Source organism: Castor canadensis, chromosome 9 (assembly GCF_047511655.1).
Source record: "Castor canadensis chromosome 9, mCasCan1.hap1v2, whole genome shotgun sequence".
NCBI lineage: Eukaryota > Metazoa > Chordata > Mammalia > Rodentia > Castoridae > Castor > Castor canadensis.
This window is the reverse complement of record NC_133394.1, coordinates 7,312,404-7,332,973: the sequence shown is the minus strand read 5'-3', so window position 1 is coordinate 7,332,973 and position 20,570 is coordinate 7,312,404. Positions and strand designations below refer to the sequence as shown.

General features: G+C 33.9%; 1 long non-coding RNA gene across 1 annotated transcript in view; it reads right to left on the bottom strand.

Moving 5' to 3' along the window:
- The window catches only part of LOC141410710 (uncharacterized), a 115,222-nt gene that overhangs the window by 94,332 nt on the left and 320 nt on the right, over nt 1–20,570 (bottom strand). The gene's annotated exons all lie outside the window — the stretch shown is intronic.

Sequence of the window (20,570 nt, the reverse complement as noted above, 5' to 3'; positions counted from 1 at the left end):
ATCAATACTAAAATTCATATGGAACCATAGAAGATCTGACATAGCTAAAATAGTCCTGATAAAAAAAGAATAAAGCTGGAATTGTTAGAAAGTATGACTTGAAAACATACTACTACACAGTACTAGTATAAAAAAATGACACATGGGACATAATAGAGAACTAAGAAATAAGTCCACATACATATAGACAACTTACTATCAACAAACTGTGTTAGATTGGATCTGGATCTGGAGTATCCCCCAAGGCCCATGTGTTAGAAGGTTGGTCCCAACTTGTTTCTGTTAGGAGGTGGTGGAAACTCTAAGAGGTCTACTGGGATATGTTTAGGTCATTATGGGATGCTTTTGAAAGGAATTATAGGACCCCAGTCCATTTGTGTTTCTCTCAGTAACTTCCTGGTCATGAAATGAGTGGTTTTACTCTGCCAGACACTCCCTCAGTAATGTGTTGTGTGCCCAAAGCAAAGGAACTGACTAAACATGAAATGAGCCTCTAAACTTGTGAGCCAAAATAAACCTTCCTTTTATCTCAGTTGATTATCTCAGATATTTGTTACAATGTCAGAAGTCTGAGCATGTGCTATACGTTGGAGACAGTCTCATTAATAAATGGTGCTGGAATTATTTGATATCTATATAAAGAAGAATGGTAGTAGAATCTTGTATATTATTATATAGAAAAAGCAACATATATGGACCTGAAACTGTGAAAATACTAGAAGAAAACATTTTAAGACATTATTATGCACAGAGATTTATTGAGTAAGATGCCAAAAGCATAGCTAACAAAAGCAAAAAATAGAAAAATTGGATTATGTCAAGCTGAAATGCTCTGGACAACCAAGTGAATAATCAACCATAAATATACAGCCTACAGAATAAGAGAAAATATTTATAAAGTTCTATTTCGTAAAGGATTAGTATCCATTATTTCTAAGAAACCAAAACAATTCAAAAGGGAACAAAAGCAAAGTATCTGATTAAACTATGAGCTAGTGATCCAAAAGATATTTCTCAAAATAAGATATAAAAATCATCAACAAGTTTGCAAGTGTCCTCAATATCGCTAATCATCAGGGAACTGCAAACCAAAAGCGACAGTCAGGTATCTCCTCACTCCAGTGCCAACTGACGGCAGTACTGACTGCTATCAATAGTTTCAGGTTTTGCAAACATTAACTGATCAATTATTTGAAATTTTAATAACTAAAATTCAAGGAGTTAGAGATAAAATTCAGAATCAGTCTTAGTCATCCACCATTTTCAACACTTTGTGATACCAACACCTGCATGTGGATTATAGTAGCTTATTTCATTTCTGACAGAAATAAGATGATATTGCTTTTTTATCTTTACACTCCATTTAAATTAAAGAAAGCAAATATTTATTTTAGTGTTATTTTATAATTTAGTCTTCCATATCAAAGAGAAGTCATAATCCCATGAGTCAGACACTGAAGGAATATATTAAATAGTGTTGCTGACGTCAAATTCACGTATAGCTGCATCTGCATGGAGATATGCATAACAGGCATACAAGCTCACACAGGGCGTCAACAGTGATGGCCCATGTCTGTCAGCATCCAACTCAATTCCAGAAAGAGTTTATGACACTCATTTTAAAGCCTGCTCTTGCCTATAGTACAAATCAAATATCTATTGCTTTCACATCTTTTTATATTTTGTCATGTCGATTTTTCCTTTGGAACAAACCATAGTGTAAATTAATCAATGAAACATTGTGCATAAATATTAGGATTTCTCATTCAATTTCTTTAACTCAGGGTTCGATGATTTTAGTTTCAATCGTCGTCTGTGATATAACTTAACAGTGGCTCCAATGAAAAGCCATGGATATATTGGTAATTTCTGCTTTTGAAAAATTACATTCTTTGGGAAGAGTAAAAACCCATACTTTTAATTCAAAACCTGTGAACTATGACTACCTAATTATCATAATAATTTTTAATTCTTCAATACTGAATGCTTGATAAATGTCACATTCCTTTTATTGAGTCCAGAAAGCAGGTTTTTGGAAAATACTTCATTTTGATATGGAAGGAATACAATCTGGTAACCGATTCGAAATTTCTAATGACTGCCTACATCATTTAATTAAAAACATTTACTAGATTAAGAAAGTTGAAATTTATACTATCACGAGTGACATAATATATAAGATATAAAATTTAAATATAATTGTGCTGGTTTATGACTGTGTCCTTGGTATAGTTACTTGTAGAATTCCTCTCCCTTGCACTCTGCAACAGTTCCTGGTTCATGAGATAAACAAGCAGTCACTTTACACATATCCAGTGCATATGTTAGCTGTGCATGAGACTTGCCCACGCCAGGTGTGGTGGTGCATGCCTGCAGTCCTGGTACTTAGGAAGCAGAGGCAGGAGAATTGCCAGTTCAAGGTCAGCCTGGGCTCCATAACAAAACCTTGTCTTAAAATAAAACCAGAAAGGATAGTAACAACAGTAATTACCAAAATTCCAGATGTAGTGTCAATGGCAGTAGAAAAGGGAACACTTTGTAGATGCATTTAGCAGTGAAGAGTTTTTTGACAGGTGACAGGCCTTTACCATTTAGGAAGGTAGAAGGACTTTGAAGACAAGGAAAGAAGTTGGTGGTGTTGAGTGGTTTGTCCTGTGAGCAACCATATTTAATCTTATTCATCAAAACAAGGTTCTTGCTGTGATGGGGAGTTTAAGGAAACACCACTCACAGGTTTGAATGTCTGATCTAGTGAGTCAAGTTTCCTGGAACTGGATCGGTTACTGTGACACAGAAGTTTATTAAGTGAGCCTGGCACCTCTGTGGAATGCCTTTTTTCTTTTTTTTTTTGGCAGAATGGGGTTTGAATTCAGGGCATCATTCATTCAGTAAGTGCATTGCCGCTTGATCCACACTCCTAGTCTTTTTGGTTTTAGTTATTTCTCAAAAAGGGTCCAGCGTTTTTTGCTCAGTCAGGACTGGACTACAATTCTCCTATTTATGCCTACTGCATAGCAGAATTGCAACATATTCTGACACACCAGCCTTGTTCTCTGACATGGAGTCTTGCTAACATTTTGCCTTAGCTGGTCTCAAACCACAATTCTCCCAACCTGACTCTTTTGTATCTGGGATTACAGACCCCAGAGCCACTGCACTGGCTTAAGTCCCTCTTCAGCAAAGCACACTAGCCATGCTTGCACAATCTCCTAAAATATGTGATGTCATCTGCCATCTGCTGTGTTGTAATGTAGTCAGAGACCCTTGCCAGGGCTCAAACAAATGGTGCTGTGCAATTGTGGACTTTCAGTCTACAAAACTGTGAGTTTAATATGTATTTTCTTTATATAGTGCCTTGCCTTGTTATTATGTTAGAACGGCACAAAACAGATGAAGATATAAGTTTAAAAGGCCCTATGTGAGGAACAGCACTGTGTTCAATGACAACTTGGCAGTTTATAGGAGCACACAGAGGGAACAGGGCAAAGCAGCTTGAAATTTCATGAGGCCAAAGAATGTAGCAAAATATTTCATGGTGAAAGTGCAAAGGAGCCACTGCAAGACCCTAGTCAGGGATGCAACGGACAGTAGGTCCCACTGCTTATACCCTGAGACCTTCCCTCACTCTGATAAAATGGAACCTCAGCTACTGAGGGGGACAACTGAAGAAGTCTCCACTCTGTAAAATCTGAACAAGACCACCACTGTCATTGCCTCCAACACTGCACCTGGCCTCCTTTCCTTCTCTTCCCACACATAGCAGCCAGAGGCTTGACTAATCAATAAACCAGCCACTCCTCTGCTAAAACCATCTGATGGGTTATTATTACAGGAAAAAGAAAATAATCATTGACTGTCCATCTATTATTCTACCCTCGTCAGCTTTTCCATAGCCACCTCCCTCTATTCTTCCGACAGCCTCTTTTAGTTTTATCATAAAAACATTATTACATGAACTATCTCACTTATAAAGTGGCTTGTTTTAGTGCACATTAAAGACTGGCATTGTTTGCCTTTATAAGGTTTGCTAAATAAAGGTGAATAACACGTATTTGTCAATAAATTAAGTATATAATTCTTACCTGCACCAATTTTATTTATTACATTGAGTATTGTCATAGAATTATGTCACTGTGCATGTGTCAGAGAGAAAAAGGGACACTGAATTAGATACTCCATGTAAAGAGAATTATTGATATATTGGTTTTCATAATTTTTCAAGCTTGTGAGTTAAAAGGAAACACCAGTATTGTTGTATTTTTCATATCTGGAATTATTCCATATTTCATTATTCTGTATTTTCACTGATGTAATGACGAGATTCCTAATCTTACATTAATATTCTTGTAATGAATATACAGATAGAGAGCTCTTATGAAATCTGTTGACATCTGAAAATGGACATATCTACTTATAGCTTTTCAAGAAAAAAATAGAAATTTGTTTCAAAACCCTGAAACTATTTTTGTCCTAAAATTTTATTCTTAAATTATTGAAAGTATTTGGTTCAAAGAAACATATTTGAGTGTAATTTTAATAGGGATGGAATAAATTTTCAAAGTTTTTAAAATAAAAGCAATTTTAAAAAAGAATTATGATAACCCAAATGAGGATACAACACACAAATACAATATAAATATTTAGAAAAATTTTAATGAAATAAGAAATGTTTGTGGACTATCTGTATATATTTATGTCTTAATATGTATCTATGTGTGTATATATATATATTTATAGATATATATATATCTACATTTATCTAGAGAGGAAGGCATGGGATGTTATAACTAAATCTACCTGTCTAAAACATGTGTCTTTTCCACCTCTCACCTTCCTGAGATCTGCATGCAGTTTTCAAACAGTTTTATGACCACTCCCAACTATTTTGAGTCATGATATACGTGTGTGGAAATCTTTCTTAGAACATTCTGGTGAAAGAAGAGAAATTAACAAAGATGCTTAAGTATCAAAAGTCTTGGTGAGTGACTAGATCAAGAATGTTTTTTCATACTTTTTCCAGATTTTCACTGCATGTCCTTTTAATAAATAAATAATAAGTATGTTATTAGACATTAAACTAGAACATACAAAGAAATGAAATAAAGGAAGAACACTTTTTGGCAGTATTGGGGTTTGAACTCAGTGCTCTACCACCTGAGTCACATTCCCAGCCTTTTCCGTATTTGTTGTCTGTCGGATGGGGTCTTGTGCTTTTCTAGCCCAGCCTAGCCTTGGAGTGGGGTCATCCTGCCTTTGCCTCTCACATAGCTGGGATCACAGGTGTCACCACTATTCCCTGACAGAACATATTTTCTTAATGCAGAAATATGAATTTTCTCAAAAAAGATCAGACACAGTGCCATTTTAAGTGCATCAAAGAGAAAGTGTGCCACATAAATATAGCACCACACTAAATTTGGAAAATTGAAAAGGCAGATGTCTTAGTTCCTTTTGTGATGCTAAAACAAATCATCTAAAGCTGGACACAGTATAAGGTAGAGATTTGTCCATAAGTGACAGAGAACGCCTGTAACTTCAGCACCAAAGAGGTGGAAATGGGAAAACTGGGAGTTAGAGGCCAGCGTGGGATGTTTCTTTAGCTCACAGTCCTAAACATCCTGCAACATCCCATCTTCCTTACTCCATTGAGGGTCACATGGTGGAGGTCATTGCAGTGGTTGGAATGCACTGGAAATATGGAAGAGCCCACATGGGAGATAGGAAACAATAGATCAGGCAAAGACAGACTACCTTGCTTCCTAACAGCCATTCAGGGTAATTAGACCAGCTCCATGAGATTCACATTAATCCTTTCACAAAGATAGAGTCCTATGGTCAATTAAGGTGATCTAATTACCATCCACCTATCCCTTCCTCTTAAAGGTCCTACCACCTCAGCATCACTACACTGGGGACCAGGCCTCGCATGTGAAACTTTGGGGGTCCCACTCAAATGATAATCAAACCCTAGCAGAGTTTATAATACACTAAAATAAAAACAGAGTGGTTCTGCAGCAGGAAACTGTACTAAAATATTACTTTCAGTTTTGCTTTTCAAAAAGTTATGCAGAATAAATTTTAAGTAGATGTGAAATTCAACTTGCTGTCTAATTCATGTCCTTAATAACTCTTACTAGCTATGACCTTAACCAAATCAAACTACTTCTGCCTTTCAAATTCAACTATTTTCATTTGTAAAATAGGAAACTATCTTAAGAAAAATTGCAAAGATTTTAAAAAATCCTCATGTTTATAGATATGCTGATTGTTATACTTATTTTGCCTTACTTTAGTGTAGCATGTGAAATTATTAAATGAAAAAATTGCTGTGGACAAATTACCTAAATAAATGTTATAAAATACCTATTCAAAAAGACTCCCAGGTCATTTAGCCTGTAAAGGTTTAGGGACATGAGGTTTTCACTGCAAGAGATCCCAGTTTTGGCAAGGTCAATATAAGAATGCAATACTTACAAGTTGAAAGAAGGGATTCAGTCTCCAGGATAAATAAATAAATGCCAGTTTATGGATTTTTGTGGGATCACTTATGCAACATAAGTAAATGAGCAATTATATGAGTTTGTTAAATTTGTCAAGTTGTGCAACCATAGCAAGAACCCAGTGGTAAAAAATTTCTATTGCTCCAAAAGTTTTCAATCTGTCCTTTTGCAGTCAGTTTCTATTCTTACCCTAAGATTTGGACAATTACTGTTCCTTCCATTTTCTGTCTGTCCTAGACATTTGTGGATTTGAACTGCTGTGTTGTGTAGCTTGCTTTCAGCATGAAGAATTTCTTTTCATAATTCTTACAAGAAAAGTTGTCTAGCAACTTATTCTCAGTTTTTGCTTATATATGATTACCTTTATTCATTTTCATTATTACATTTTATAAATATAGTTTTACAAAATACTGGATGGTTGACAATATATTTTTATCACTACTGTTACTGTTTATTTTTACTTATAGTATTTTAGTATGTTTCCTACTTTTTTGGCCTCCATGGGTTATAACAAGAAGTCAAATGTTCATTTGATTTAGGTTTCATTTTTCTCTAACTGGTTTCAAGATATATGTGTGGATAGATAATAGATAGATATACAGATAGATAATGATAGATAGATAGATAGATAGATAGATAAATAGTTAATATAGTGATTTCAATATTTTGACATGGTGTGTCTCAGAGTACATTTCTGAGCCATTATCCTATCTGGAGTTTGTTGAATTTCTAGGTTATATAAGTTAACTGTTAGTCACTATTTGTTGAACTTTTTTCTCACCTCTTGGAAAGTTGTTAACCACAATTTCATCAAATATGTTCCTGATCCTCTCTTCTCTCCTTCTGAGACACCATCCTTCGTACCGTAATGCATAGTGTGGTGCTCCACACTTCTCTGAGGCTTGTCTTTCCTTGTAGACTTTTCTCCTTCCTGCCTTTCATTTTGCATATCTATTGATTTTTACCCAAATATTCATTTTTTCTGCCAGTGATAATTATTTCCCTTTGTTTTTTGTCTCTTAGTCTACCTAATTCAGAGTCACTATTTAGTCTGATTCTTCACTCTTAGTATCTACCAGTGTACTTTTATATAGAGAGTATTATTTTCTTGACAGAGATGCTTTAGTCTTGGATTTAATTCATTCTGAAAATATCTTCTAAATGATTAGATAATTTGCACATTCAATGTTATAATTTATATTATTTGATACACTATCATGATACTTGTTTGAGTACATTTTGTGTTTCCTCTTTTCCCTACCTTTTTTAATAAACTGAATTCTTTGTGAGATTCCATTTTGTTTTCATACCATTTTGTGCATACAACTTTTTAATTTATTGAACTACAATATGCATTTTTAATATATCATTGGCTACTTAAAAATAATACTTTGCCACTTGTTTCATTATACACACAAATAAATATATACACACACATATACACAACTCTTGATGACTCACTTTCATTACTGATTCATATTTGTAACTAATTGAATAATGACCCTTAACAAATCCTCTCTATCTAGAGCTTGTTTTGGAAATCAGATCTTTACAGATGTTATCAAGTCATACTAGATTAGTATTCCTTCTAAGGGTAAAAAAATGGATATTTTTATAAGAAGGGAAAATTTTGGACAGAAAGGCATGCACACAGATAGAAGGAAGCTAAAGGTCCATCTCGCTGGGCTATGCTCCCCAGCCCTGCATGATCTCTGCTTTGCTGGCCATGCCCCAAAAGCCTGCACAGCACTGTACAATATTCACTCTGCAAGGCTGTGCAACTAAGGTCTGCCAATACAAAACAAAATGGAAGGCCATTCCAACAGAATAGAACAAATAGAAGACAGAATCTCAAAACTTGAAGATAAAATGGCAATTACAGGAAAAACTGAAGAACTATTTAGTGAAAAGAAAATGCAAGAACTCAATGGCTCCATCAAAAGACCAAAAATGAGAATCATGGGCATTGAAGAAGGAGAAGAGGTGCAAGTAAAAAGAATGCATAATATATTCAACAAAATAATAACAGAAAACTTCCCAAATCTAGAGAAAACTATGCCCATTCAGGTACAGGAAGCCTCCAGAACACTGAACAGACCTGACCAAAATAGAACTACCCCACAGCATATCATCATTAAAACAAGTACAGAAACTAGAGAAAGAATATTGAAGGCTGTAAGAGAGAAAAAACCAAATAACATACAAAGGCAAATCCATCAAAATCACAGCAGACTTCTCAACAGGAACATTAAAAGCAAGAAGAGCATGGAGCACTGAATGAAAATAACTTCTACCCTAGGAAACTCTACCCAGCAAAACTATCATTCAAAATAGATGAAACAATAAAAGTCTTCCATGATAAGCAAAAACTAAAACAAAATATGACCACCAAGCCACCACTACAAAAGATTCTCCAAGGAATTCTGCACACAGAAAATGAAAGCAAACAAAATCATGACAGGGCAGGCAAAACCAAACCAAGGGCAGGCAAGAAAGCAAAGAATAACACTGATTCAGCTGCACACGATCAAACCTTTAAACAACAAAGACAACTAAATGACAGGAATTACTACGTACCTATCAATACTAACACTGAGTGTTAATGGACTAAATTCCCCCATCAAAAGACATCATTTGGCAAACTGGATTAAAAAGGAAGATCCAACAATCTGCTGCCTACAGGAAACCCACCTCATCAATGGAAATAAGCACTGGCTGAGAGTGAAAGGCTGGAAGAAGATTTACCAAGCCATTGATCCCTGAAAACAGGAGGGGTAGCAATACTTATCTCGGACAAAGTAGACTTCAAGCCTACTTTGATCAAACAAGATAAAGAAGGACACTCCATACTAATAAAAGGGGAAATACACCAAAAGGAAATAACAATTATCAACCTGTATGCACCTAACATCAATGCACCCAATTTTACCAATCACACTCTGAAGGGAATATGGTCCTAACAAATTGTAGATTGTAGCCTCCAGAGTTGTGAGGAAATAAATTTTTGTTGTTCTATGCTACAAGATTTGAGACAATGTGTTGCAACAACCCTAGAATTGGTAGGCAATATTTTTTATGCAAAGGTATAATCCTTTCTCTTTATACTTGTTTTAAACATCACAAATGTAGTGTTATTATTCCTGCCTAAAATAGACTAGACTGTTGTCTTCCAGTACAAAGACTAAGAAAAATATTTTGCATTTATATCAGCAATTCCTATTTCCTAGTTTTTTTGGTTCTGTTATACATGCCCAACTTTTCAGTGTGTTTGGTTTCATTTTATATCTGCCTAAAGCTTCCTTTATACTATCTAAAGGTGCAGATTTGGGGGCTAAAAAATTAGCTCTTTTTTTTTTTTGCCAAAAAATTCTTTATTTTTGCTAAAAATTGAGAATTATATTTAATGATTAAAAGGTAACAGATTATAAATAGATTATGAGTCTGTCTGTACCTTAAAACTCTTTTCTCTTTCCTTTCACACTTTGTTGAGAAGCTCTTTGTATGCACATTTTTTATTTTTTGAAAATACTTGAAGAAGGTCACATTCGTGTTTCTGGAACTCTTTTCCTGCTGCAGGAAAGAGTGCTTTCTCTCTGGAGAAAGTCCTAGCATTAGGTCTTTGCACCACTGTGACTAGGGTTTCTTTTGCGCAGTCCCTTCTTTGACCCACATCCTGAAGTCTGTTACCTGGAAGAAAGCTGGGAAGTGAGAGGTCAACTTCTTTTATTCTACTCTGTCAGTTTTCAGAGCCTTATGATACCTCTTTTGTAATCTCAGGAATTAAGTTTTACATAGATTATGTCTCATTTGTAATTTTTTTTCAATTTTACAGAAATAAACTTCATAAAATCTCTAGTAATCTGTAATCCACTGTAAACAGTAGCTGGAGTTTTCTGATAAATCACGTTAGTTGAATCATTCTCAATAATTGAATGCTTTTTAATTACTGAGTAATATTTCACTTATTTCAAAAATTATTGATACTTTATAACTAGCTTGAGAAAAGTGACTTAATGACCAAGAATTATTCCTAATATTTTAGCTGCTCTCATTTTTAAGAAATGTATTGCTAAGCACATGTCCTAAAAAGATTTATAATGGATAAATGTTATTTATGTTTATCTAAAGGGTTAGCTTATATTCCTTTTTATCCAATATTGTAAATAAATTCTGATCAATTTAGAATAGGCTATCAACATCACACTCATGGGCATTAGTTAAGCAATAGCAAAACATACAATGATAAATATATGGAAATAATTTATTTTTTGTTAAATTTTCTGACTGCACACAATACAGTCAGCTTAAATAATTTTGCATAATATTTAATATGAGCATTAGAATGGTGAAGTAAAACACATCTATTCAAATTGTGGACAATCTAGTTCTAGCTTTTATAAAGAATTTAAAAGTAAATGAGATGTATTATGCAGTCATAATAATTGTTTATAGATTTTAAAGGTAACTTAAATTCTGCTGAGTCCTAATGATTTTGTGGTCAAAATATGAAATCTTCTTTGCATTTGGTATTCTGTAAATTTTTGTTTACCAAACAAGTATACAAAAATTAAAGTGTTATAGTCAGCAAGAAGTTAGAGCCAACTTCAACAATCAAAACCCCAACAGTGGATTAGAGCTGCCATTCTTGACAACTGGGCAATGGACTATTGTGGGTGTGAAAGTCTCAAAACTCCCTTCCTAGGAGGACTAACATGAGGATTTCCTGTTTCAGTGTTGATGGTTCTCTGGCAGTATAAATCTCTACTAGTAAAACTTGCAATTACATCAGCATAAGTAAAAGCAATGGCACCAAACTGTGTGTTTACTCAGTGTGTTCTTTTTGACTTATGCTTTCAATAAAGTTTCAGAGTTCTAGTTCAGGTTAGACTACACTGAGTGATGCATTGAGCAAGTTTACATTTCAGTTAGCTACCATTGATTTGTGTATTTTTAATTTTCTATATGATGAAATAGGAAGCATGTACTTATGCTGAGTACAGATTGTGGGTGAGTTCAAAGAAGAGCATTTGTTGAATATTTTAAGAGTTATGTTTCAATGGAATGTTAAGTATATTCACAGTTACTTGAAAAGGTCATTACTAACTTTTTAAACTAGGTTATCAATATTTAAATAGATTTTTACAGCAAGAAAAACAACTACTGAATGTAGAAATAGGAAGAAGCTACCTGACTTCACAGATATTTCAAGAACATAGAACAAATGTTTCTTATTAAATAATTTGTTTTGTCAATTGCAATTGTTTTTCCTAAAATTGTGCTTTTTATATTAGGATAATAACTCATAATAGTTAGAAGTTTATGTTGTTATTCTTAAGTGAATTCATGAATTAATTTTTAAAAATTTCTGTCTTAATATTATTATAGCTTGTTAGATTTTTGTCACTCTGGCAAAATACCTGAGAACATCAACTTCAAGACAGAAAGATTTTATTTCTGCTCACAGTTTCAGATGCTTCAGTCCATGACCATTTGTCATCATGGCAGTGGGGCTAGGGTAAGGTAGACTATCAATGGTGGAAGGGCTGGCAGAGGACAGCTGCCTGTCCCACAGCAGACAGGAAACAGAAAGAGAAGAGCACTGGAAAGATGTGCCTATCACAGGCACACCCCAATGATCTACTTACTCCAACTAAGCCCCACCTCCTAAGAACCCACTCAACTATGAACTCATCAACTTATTAACTCATTGCATCATCTACTCTCCTCTCAATAGCACCACCATCTGGGCACCAAATCTTTGACACACGAGACTTTTGGAGAATGTGAACCATAACACGATAAGTATCGCCAGACAAATCCCACATGAACAAAAGCTGTTATGAGTCCTCAGTAAGTTTTAAGAGTATTATGATATAAGGAGTAACAAAATGAAGCCATTGGATTATATGGATGGTAGAAAGTCCATTTTCTGTCTTGTAGTTCATCCTGCTCCTCATTAAACATGCAGGTATCACATGTAAGTAAAATCCCATAAGCCATAACAGATTTTTGTTCCTTTTAGGTAGCATCAATTTTCTGCCACTGTACTCTAAGTTATTTAACAGCAAGTGTTTTACATTGAAATTTAGTTAATGATGGATCTGTTTTATTATGATGATTGCTATTTTATTCAGAACTAGTAGTTTATGGAATCTATGAAAGAAAATACTTTAAATAGTGAGTTAGGCTTCTTGAATTTAAGCAGGGCTATAGCTCTATATTGTTTGTTCTGCTTACCATGATAAAGAGAATAGTGAGAGAAACAAACACCTACATCCCCTAGGTGTTTGCTTACAGCAAGGAGGTAATGATAGAGAACAACAGAGAGTATAAAATATTTATGTAGTGTCACGTGCTTTGCCCATTTGGGAAATCAATATTTTAACAACTGTATTTTACAATACCCAGGATCATGAGTCTGCAGTGCTAAGAAAAGAGTTTATAGAAGAGGCTGAAAACACCAAGTATATAAAACTTCTTAAAAGTACGTATCACAGAGCTGTAAAGAGAGAAAAATCATAGCATTGGTAGAAGATAAACCAGCAATGATCTTGCTTTTTACCTCATATACATTAAAACTCTTTCCCAAGTTACTTCATTTACATTATAATATTTGATTTCTGTCCAGTAATAGTCTATAAAGAAATAACATCATGTTGTTATTTGTTTTTACTTATGTTAAATGATAGATACCTAGCTGTACAAAGAATATTAATTTTTTTCAAAATCAGACAGAAATCCTTTTTTGTCAAAGTATTTTATATTTAATATAATTATTCCTTATTCTTGACAGGATTGGGGGTTGAAGTCACCACGTTGAACTTGCTAGGCAGGCATGCAACCACGTGAGCCACTGTGCTGGACTCTTTAGTATTGGTCATTTTTGAGTTATGGCTCAGGTTACTGGCCTGGCATGGCCTTTCTCTTGTGCTTTCCTGCATAGCAAGGATGATGACTCCTCACTGTGCCCAGCCATCAAACCATGATCCTCCCAAGCAGCCAGGATTAAAGGCGTGAACCACCTTCCCAAGCTTAATTATTCTTAATTTTATTTTGTATAGTTTTGTGTAGATAAAATATTATAAAATCTGTAGAAGTGTACCTGGATGTTATACTAACTTGCATAAATAAATATATAACTGAAATATTTTGATTTAAATAACTTATATGGGCAGTTTTTAATATTGAAAATAAAAATTCATCATTTGTACTTCAAAGGTCATTTTCAGATGTGAAACTTATTAAACTACCTAATAGTAAAATAACAGTGAAGGTTGTAAGAAAGGAAACTATGTATCAATTTAGAATAAGTTAAATTTAAGGATAATTATGTTATCATCTAATTATTTAAAGCTAAACAATTAACATAAATATGAAAGCCAAAGTGCAAACCAACCTACTTTTTATACACGACCTTAGATGTAGTAAGTAAATTTCATTTTATATAAATATATAATAAATATATAAATATATCCAATATATCACCATATATTTATACAACTTTTTGTCCTGAAGATGCCAAGCATGCAGTGGAGTTTTCTCGTTTTGCTGTACACCTGGGTGCTGGCTAATGCACAGTCAGAATCACTGATACTAACACCAAGATATGAAGCAGTTTCCTCAACCCACGTATGCCCACCCAAATTATCCCTTAATGCCTTGTTTGCAAACTTTCCCACACCCCAGCTTGTGTCAAGGAGTGAACTGTTTAAAGTTTTCACAGGTTTATTTTGTCCAGAATGTCATGGAAATAATACCATCTGATAGAATTTGGTAATAAGGTCTAAACTATAATCTTTTGAGTTTGTTGTCTACAATTTCTCGTAATTTATTTGAGATTGTGGAAGTCTGGTTTGTATATCAAAATTGGTTTCTTTTTATTATGACTAGCATTTACTTTGAGGTTGGGTCCAAGCTGAAGGCAGTTTCCCAAAATGGCACTATAAACATTTCTCTGAAAGATTTTTCCATACACTAAACTCTTCACTTGGTTAGAGACTGGTGTTTTTCTCTGTTTGGTTATCATGCATTTAATTTTATAAGACCACGAACCTATTTTCCAACACAGATGTGGCATTTTTCTATTCCTCTATGCAATTTTCCCAGGTAGTCTACATATTTGCTAACTTGGGATTTTCTAACCACTTATATACATGTAGATGTACTTTGTTAATATTTCCATTTGTAGCTTCCTTTGGTGCTATAAGCACTTCTGTGCTTTTCTCTATCCTTATGTCTTCTTGATTAATTATTTGTTTAATTCTTTTGCTAATTGACAATTAGGTTTTGTATTTTTATTCTTGAGTCTTGAAAGTTCTTTATGTATATCCTCTCTGTCTGTATCTTGGCTTTTAATTGCTTTATCTAAGTATTTTACTCTGGTGAAATCCAAATTTATTACCTTTTCATAAACAAGAATGCAATTTCCCTCTGTATTTTTTTCTAAAATATTTATACTTTTGATTTTATAATTAGGTCAATGATCCATTTTTAGTTGTTTTGTGTACAATTTTAAAAGAAGCCATCAGGAGAAGTATTCTGTGGCACTAAGTAATCTTTATTTTTGACATTGTATAAGACAAAGACTTTGTATATTTAATACCAAAACCATGATACATAAAAGAGAAATTATAAAATTATAAAAAAGCCTGCTTTTGGAAAAAAATGTAAAAGCTAAAAACAAAACACAGACTGTGAGAAAGTATATTTATGTAACATTTGTTGACCTAATTAGACCACAATGGTAAGGTCCTTAACACGTGGACTGCCTCAGGAATGCCACTGAGAGTACTGGCTGAAATTTAATGAATTGTGCAGAATATCCAGTGGTTTGGCTCTTAGCATTTTGTTATTATCATGGTGGAGAGTCCCCAGGCTCAGGTTTTTCTACTTAGAATATACTGTTTAATGAACAGTTTTAAAGACTGTGGGCTGTTTAATTACTGACATAGTTTTCTAACTAATGGAAAGCCTTGTGGGTGAAGTACTCATTGAGATAGTTGCACACATAAGTGTAGGCAGTGTTTTCTTTGTGTGTCCCATATTCTGAAAATTGGGATAGATTTAAGAGCCAGCTCTTGCCTCTGATTAGATGTGGAAGTTTTATTTCACAATGGAAGTTTCTGGAGTTTGTTCCAATTTAAGAACTTTGACACCTAGTGCAGAAAAGTCATGATGTGTTAGGAAGCTGTATCTTTTCTCACCAAAAGAAAGTTTTATCTTTTCTGTTTTGGGGAGAAAGGATACAATTTAGCACAGGTATTTTATTTTTTATGTTAGGAGAAGTTCCTAGCATCGAAAAGCCAAAAGGTTTGAATATAAAACAAAACAAGCTGACAAAAGTGCTAGTGTTGCCAAAGGCTTTTGTCAATGATAGAATTAGTAATGTATCATTCCATGAGATCTAAATTGGCATAAAGGACCCAAGTCTGGGGAATTTTTTACTAGTAGAACATTATCTCTGGGCTTTTATATGCATGGGATCCCCACATAATCTTGGATTCCTGTTGGTTACCTGACATAAGGGATATAGTTAAATTTCCTGATATGAAATATGCATCTGCTACATTCAAAGAAAACAAGTTTTACAGTTGGTACCTTCAAATCCTTTGGTTTCTTTCTTAATATAGATTAAAATGTTATAGTCAAGATGCACAACTTTGGATTCCGTTTCATTTTTCAATAGAAAGTACTTAGCAAGCATGTAATACAACACAAAATGGCTTTTTTCTTTTCATATGTCAAATGTAAAAAATATATAAATGTAATTAAATATTTGAACAACACCTAATAGTTCAGTGTGTAAAGATTCATCAAACCCATTGACGATGTTCTTTAAGAAAATAAAAACATCTCTGAGAAAGGATGTCAAGTGTGCAGTGTAGGTACTTCTTGAGGAAGACATATCAATACTTTTGTATTTGGGATTAGAATAAAAAGGAAGTTATTAGCAAAGGCTGTACGGATATGCCAGTGTCATTCCATGCAGGTTCAACAAGGATCCCATACTTTTTAAATCTGAGGTTGTTTACAGTGCTGTGCCAAATAGCAACAGTTTCCAGAAAATGTTGAGTAGTGCCCAACTTCTATAAGTCTTGTAAAAGAAGGTATCTTTTTCCTCTGGACACTACTTTCCTTGGTTTCCGTATTCACAAGTGAATACACTCAATTTCATTATACACATATCTGCACTGGTGGAAATTATATAAATTCCTCAAAAAAGAGAAACTAGAGTCCAAAACAAATGGTGACAGTGATTCTAATTACAATGAGTACTATTCTAACTTTGATTACAGACTTAGAACTTTCAGTACTTACTAAGCTCACAAAGGTAGTTAGCCTCCCTCTGAAAAAGGAAATGGAAAATTGAACTTCAGAGTTGGTCTGTGCGCATATCTCACCTCTGACTGTAAAAGAAAAATTATTTCTGTGTTTTCACATTAGCTTATTGCCATATACGCTTACATCCAAATCTATTCCTGACTGGGCCTGGAATTATCTGCATTTTTGCTTTTCATTTCAACCGTTATAGCTTCTATTTCTGTTTACAAAAGTAATACACATTAGGAGCCAAAATATTTTGTACAGGGATAAATAAACACAAAGTATAATTTAACCACATGCTATTAATACACAGTACCATTTGTTCAAAAAACCTAAACACATGTTATCTTGAAATGCTAAGCAACGTAAGTTCGGGTTGAACATAACTGGAAAATCATGAAGCAATGTCAGAAAAGAGATTTCATGTTATGATAATCTACATGTTTATAGGAGGATTTAAAAATGAGCTGGAAACACATTTTCTACCACATAACTACTGGAGTTTCCTAATGGAGGATCCCCTTTTGTATCTCCCAAAAGTTCATTGTTGTTCTGCTCAGAAAATTTAAAATACAAACTAATTTGCTATTAATCTTCTAATGATAACCACAGAACCATCAAAATATGCCCCTTTTTCTCTGAAATTGCATTAATAAATTCATTAATATTTCCCATACTGATTCTTACAGAATACCAATAGGAAGGAAGTAAACCAAAGGTACATTACAGAACTTCGTTTTAAAAATGAGGATATATCTTTGCAATGCACTATTTCTATATCTATCTCTTCCCATCTATGTACCTAATGAGCTTTTTGTATGAACCTGTATAAAAAGAAACAAGGCTCAGTGAAGTGTGTTTTCTATCCTTCCATTGGAGTAAATAGAAAGAATAGATAGGTAAATGATTAGGCAGTTAGAACATACTTATCTATGTGCATCTGAATTGTAATCACATCTGCAAAAAGAAAAGGAAGAATGGGAATGTCTGAGAGAGTTTTACTTTTGCAGTAATACAGACTTTTAAACAAGTTTAATGTATTGTTTAAGATAAGAATTCAACAGTGCCAGGACTTAATTTATACCATTTTCCAATAAAAACAGCCAAAGTTTCACAGAGAAATACTTGATTCCAGATATGAGACATGAGAAATCTAAGCACATCACTGAGCATTCTTCCCTGGAGGGAGGATAGATACAATGGCGGGTATTTTAAAGGGATGCAGTAGCCACCTTAAGGATCTCTCAATGAACAAAGCTGGAAAAGTAAGGCCAATAAAATAACTAATTTAGCTGGGTGCTGGTGGCTCACACCTGTAATCATAGCTATTCAGGAGGCAGAGATCAGGAGGACTGCACTTTGAGGCCAGAGTAGGCAAATAGTTCATGAAACCCATCACAAAAAATTGGGCTTGTACAGTGACTCAAGGTGTAGGACCTGAGTTCAAGCCCTAGGACCACAAAAAAAGTAATTTAGCATGGATTATAACTTGAAGTATACATAAATATCTATGACTCCATATAAATAATACAAATAAATGACTGAATATATGAACAAAATGGGAGAAAATTGGTAAATTTGTATAAAACAATTCCAGATGACTTAAGTGGATTCTCTATTCTCAAGAAGATGAAACATTACTCTCTTCTTTAACTGTGGTCTGCACAAATGGACTCTTTTGAAAAAAATTCTGTATGCAAATGGAGAGGAAATAGTAAGCTTTCAGTGAAGAAACATGACACGCACTATGTCACCCCAATGACAGCATCAAGAGTGACAATGATGTTGATACTGTGTACCTTTGAAATGATGTGGTGAGAATGACCCTTTACCTGTGGGATTTTCCCTCCCTCAAGTCCATCTCTTGATGTCTAACATCAAGAGAAATAAAACTTATGCAAATCCAATTTGTAGGACATTCTACAAAATACTTTATCAACATTCCTTAAATTTGCTATCAGAAAGTCTTGAGAAAATGTCATAGTCTAGAACACCTTAAAGAACTGTGACTTCTATAGCCAGGCTCAGAAGACCAAAAATCGTATGTTTTCCCTCATATGCGGACTTTAGATCTAGGGCAAATACAGCAATGTGGTTAGACTTGGGTCACATTATAAAGGGAGAGCACACATGGGAGGTATGAGGATAGGTAAGAAACACAAAAAACATAATAATATTTGATGTCCTCAGAGCAGAGGAACTAATGCAGAAACTTTAAAGCGACAGAGGCCAATATGAGAAGGGGATCAGGAACTAGAGAAAAGGTCAGCTAGAGATGAATCAACTTAGAATGTAACACACATGTACAGGAAAGCAATGCGAGGAATCTCCCTGTATAGCTGTCCTTATCTCAACTAACAAAACCGCTTTGTCTTTCTTATTATGCTTATGTCTTCTCATCAACAAAATCAGAGATAAAGGCAGAACAGTTTCTGCCTGGAAGCTAGGGAGTAGTAGGGGAGAGGGAGAGGGTGGGGGGGTGGGAGGGGCAAGAAATGGTCCAAACATTGTATGCACATATGAATAAACGAAAAAAAAAAAAGAATTGTGACTTCTAAATGTCGCATTGTATCCTGGGAGAAGAAAGGATAGTAGCCAAAAATTAAGGCAATCATATGAAATCTGAGCTATAATTAATAGTAATGTGTTAACATTGTTTTTCTTGGTTGAGACAAATTAGCTTATGAATGTGAAAAGTTAATAATTGGAAAAACTGGCTGGGGGCATATTAGAACTCTCTTCTTACTTTGTAAATATAAGCTGTAAAAAAAAAATCAAAAGACATCACAATGATATTAACACCCTTCTTTAATATCAATATGGATAAAAATAATTATTACCCCCTGTAAATTAATCTTTATTTTGCATTTATAAAAATATTTTATTACTAAATATTTTCAGTAAAAGAATTAATGCATTTTAAGGATAAATATTATCAGCAATAAAATAAATTATCTGTACATGTGAACTCATTCTCTAATTGTGTTCTTATTTAAACATGCAGAAAGATTTACAAAAGAAAGAGAACAGAAAACACTGAGAAAGTTTTGAAGTTGTTAAAATGGATTTGCTTATTTTTCCTCAAGGCTTGATCAAAATATGTCATTTCATTTTTAGCAGAACATATTGTATTTAATTCAAAATTCTCTTATTTATTTATTTGCCATAATAACTTACACAGCTGGCATTTGATACTGATTTCTTGTTCAATAGCCATATTGTAGGAAAAATGTTATTTCTTATGCAATACAAACAGTTTACAGATCAGAAATTTATAAGAAAATAATAAAAGTTTCCAACATACCAACATAAAAATAATATAGAAATTTGGGGCACCATTTTATTCTGTGCATAACATGAAAGCCTTTTTATATTTATTCACAGAAAAGTTACTGAAAAAAATCAAACATTGATATATTTCTGTTTTTAGCAAAGTGATAAAGGAAACTAGTGTGCAGATAGTTTGGAAAGTAGGTTCAATAATGCATATGCATGATAATTTTGTGCTTTTCTATGAGACAGTTGATTGAAACTTGTCTCATAGGCATGTATACACACCCACACTCACTCATAAACAAAACTGTGGACACTCAACATGTATTAATCTGATAATCTAATACTGACTACATGATTTATTTAAGTTTATTTACTTTTAAAAGATATTCATGAATCTTGGGTTTTTGTAACATTATAATCTTGGGGACCTAGAGGATGTCACTTGCATTCTACCTTAATTCTATTGTTGAG